Here is a 3902-nt window from a genome sequence, read left to right on the forward strand (position 1 = left end):
GAATTATCACAGTAGCTTATTTGGAATAACCAGAAATTTGAAATACTGTAAGTATCTAATAACAGTGGAATAAATATACTATAAGTGTGGTAATCTTAAATGGAAAAAAATTACAAAAGAGAGTTACAAAACAGAGTAAAATATTGATATAGCACAGTCATTAGAATGAACAAATCACAACTATATCAACCACATGTATGAATCTCACACACATTATTTTGAGTGATAGATGCTAGTAATGAAGGAGTAGATATAGAATGACTTTATTTATATAAAGTCCAAAAATGAACACAATTAATCAATAGTGTTATAATAAAGATAGTGAGTGATTAGCTTATGAGATGGTTTTGTCTGGGAAGAAAATAGGGGAGAGATTCTGAATTACTTGGTTAGGTCCTATATTTTATTGTGGATGCTGCTTAAAGATTGTTTGTTTTGTGAAATTCACCGACCTTACAATTTCACACTTTTTATGTATGTTATTATTTAATAAAACTCACAAAAATACGCTACAGGAAATAAAACCATTTTTTGATTTTTCCTGAAAAAAAATTATACTTTGAAAGCGGAGGCAGCGGGGGAAGATGGCGGCGGCCGTTCCACAGCGGGCCTGGACCGTGGAGCAGCTGCGCAGCGAGCAGCTCCCTAAGAAGGACATTATCAAGTTTCTGCAGGATCACGGTTCAGATTCGTTTCTTGCAGAACATAAGTTATTAGGAAACATTAAAAATGTGGCCAAGACAGCTAACAAGGACCATTTGGTTACAGCCTATAACCATCTTTTTGAAAGTAAGCGTTTCAAGGGTACTGAAAGTATAAGCAAAGTGTCTGAGCAGGTGAAAAATGTGAAGCTTAATGAAGATAAACCCAAAGAAACCAAGTCTGAAGAGACTCTGGATGAGGGTCCACCAAAATATACAAAATCTGTTCTTAAAAAAGGAGATAAAACCAACTTTCCCAAAAAGGGAGATATTGTTCACTGCTGGTATACAGGAACACTACAGGATGGGACTGTTTTTGATACTAATATTCAAACGAGTTCGAAGAAGAAGAAAAATGCCAAGTCTTTAAGTTTTAAGGTTGGGATAGGCAAAGTTATCAGAGGATGGGATGAAGCACTCTTGACTATGAGTAAAGGAGAAAAGGCTCGACTGGAGATTGAACCAGAATGGGCTTATGGAAAGAAAGGACAGCCTGATGCTAAAATTCCACCAAATGCAAAACTTATTTTTGAAGTGGAATTAGTGGATATTGACTGAAATAGTAAAGGCATCAGCAACAATAAAACACAGCCTTGAAGAAACTTAGGTGTCTCATTAGAACTGGTTACTATTTTAAGGGAAGAGTCAACTGGAAAATACAAGAAGTTAAGTTAGAACTTGTTTACTTGATCCCCAACTTCTAAGAAATGTAATCCATTATAAATCCTTGAAGTTTAAAATATTTTACTACAGCTGTGTAGAATATCACTTAAAGAGAACTGACTTACCTTTTACCTCATGTTGTAAACTAAAAGGTTCAATAAAAATTTATCCTATGTCTTGAAAAAAAAAAAAAAAAAATTATACTTTGATGCCCCACTGAATTTGAGTAATAATGCTTTTATTTTGCTCAACAGAAAATGAACTTTGATTCTCATTCTATATTAGTTTGCAAAAGCTTTCTATTCAAACAGAGGTGGGGTATCTATTACCCTAAGAACTATAAGATAATCTTTCTCAAACTCCAATTCCTCATAAAAAAAAAAGATAGAATATTCACAAAATATTTTAGAATTAAAGTAGAAAATATATGCAAAATTTTGCAAAAATCTTAATACAAATATTCATGTTACTTCTTTCATATCTCCTACAGAAATTCCAAATGACATCTTTTAAGTAAATTAGGTATAATATTCAGACCAACAATAAATTAGGTTGAGAATTAAATAAAATGAACTGAATTTCTTTTTTTTTTTTTTTTTTTTTTTTGCGGTACGCAGGCCTCTCACTGTTGGGGCCTCTCCCGTTGTGGAGCACAGGCTCCGGATGCGGAGGCTCAGCAGCCATGGCTCACGGGCCCAGCCACTCCGCGGCATGTGGGATCTTCCCGGACCGGGGCATGAACCCGTGGCCCCCGCATCGGCAGGCGGACTCTCAACCACTGCGCCACCAGAGAAGCCCATGAATTTCATTTTTCATTTAGCTGTTGACCCTCTTGTAATCTTTTGTTTGCCAGAGCACATAGCAAGCTCTCCTGTTGCCACTTCATCTGCTAGATGCTGCTGCTGGTGATCATCATCATTTATATTTGTCATGAGATACGAACTGTCCAACTCTAAGATGAATATATCTACTAAAGGCTCAAAATGCCAAGTAGATATTTACTTTCATAACTGTAAGTAGAGTACTGAAGTATACTGCTATTTTTAACTTGGTCTATAGTGAAAAATTGTACTACCCAGTTGAATAACTCGAGCAATCTTAGTTTTAACTTTCTTCTTGGAGTTTAGACAATGGACTTAACCATGTACATCCCTCAAGCCTGTCCAATACCCAGATCAAACTTATTGAAGGAGTAAGAGAATGAAAGAAAATAGCTATTTCTATTAAATTTTCATGTGTAGCCAAAACAAGACTGGATATGGACCTCCCACAATCTTAGTTGAAGTGTGAATAGACCATCACAGCTTTTAGTTTTGAGAGGTTAATATTGTGCTTATCACTATGTCACATGGGGTGATGACTGTCACCTCATGACAGGGAATGAAGGGCAAGATCACTGAAATATGTATTGAATTGACAATGACTCTACAAAGTGGTCTGATGTAGGTCTTGCAATTATATGGGTGATAATGTGGGATATCAACTCATATTTAAGAGTGTTTGCTAGCAGGCAAGAAACAGAGATAGTTGATAATAACTGGAAATTCAGTCACCTGGAAAAGCTTTACAAATGAAATATATTAATAGGCAAAGTTCTATATCTTAAATATGCAAACTAGGAAAGCAGTGGAAAATTCAAAGAGCCTTTCCAAGTTCTAATTTGAGTAATGTAAGACTAGAAGAAGGGGCCCAAGACAAAGCAATGTCAAGGACACAAAGAAAAATAACTATCAAGAAATGTAAACTCAATGTTAGGAAACAAATAGAATACAAAGAAAATAAGAACATAAGGCCAAGTATCCAGAGTTGCTAGACCAGCACAAAACTTTAAAATGGGTATTCACTAAGTTTTGCCAGGAAGAAGATAGTAAAGACAATTACAGAAAACAGTACCCCTCTCCCAGCAGAGCAAAATTTTCAAACACTTATGGAGGGCCTACTCTTGCCTGGTATTATACAATCCTGCAAAATAATAATCCACCTACTGAAACTATAAGTTCCTCCAGGAACCTTCTTTCTAATGAAGTTACCCAAATTATTGGAGGTGTTCACATGTTAGTAATAGGCTCCTCTTTTATACATGCAAAGGGGAAAGTAATTTAAATTCATTTCTCTACCAGAATTATTTTTATTAACATTTAGAAAAATTATAACATGTATCTGTGTATATAGGTAAATGAAAATGAGATAAGCAAATATAGATTTATAGATGAGAGAGAGAGAGAGAGAGATAAAACTGTTGCTTGAGGTCAACTATTCTGAAGAAATAATGACCTTATAATAAATATGGCTTGTGGTCAAGTGTACTGGGCAAAATTCTAAAAATGCTTCCCCTCATTGTTTCCCACTCTAATATTGAGGACTGAGAATATTATGTGTTTTCATGCCCATGAATATGTTACTTTACATGGCAAAATGGACTTGCATATGTAATTAAGGTTACTAATCAGCTGTTCTTAAAACAAAGATTATCCTGATTTTCAGGCAGGGAGAAGGTAATATAATTACGTGAGCTGTTTAAAAGCAAAATTTTTCCAG

The 3902-nt window shown here is 35.1% G+C and overlaps 1 pseudogene across 1 annotated transcript; it reads left to right on the top strand.

The window, feature by feature from the left end:
• The first annotated feature begins 570 nt into the window (after positions 1 to 570).
• On the top strand, positions 571 to 1480 carry LOC113623389 (peptidyl-prolyl cis-trans isomerase FKBP3 pseudogene; annotated as a pseudogene). Its single transcript, XR_003433914.1, has one exon. The product of XR_003433914.1 is annotated as a peptidyl-prolyl cis-trans isomerase FKBP3 pseudogene (transcript).
• The last annotated feature ends 2422 nt before the right edge of the window (positions 1481 to 3902 follow it).

The sequence above is a fragment of the Aethalodelphis obliquidens genome, unplaced genomic scaffold, assembly GCF_003676395.1.
Source record: "Aethalodelphis obliquidens isolate GAN/ISIS:26980383/991018 unplaced genomic scaffold, ASM367639v1 scaffold1, whole genome shotgun sequence".
NCBI classification, from domain to species: Eukaryota; Metazoa; Chordata; class Mammalia; order Artiodactyla; family Delphinidae; genus Aethalodelphis; species Aethalodelphis obliquidens.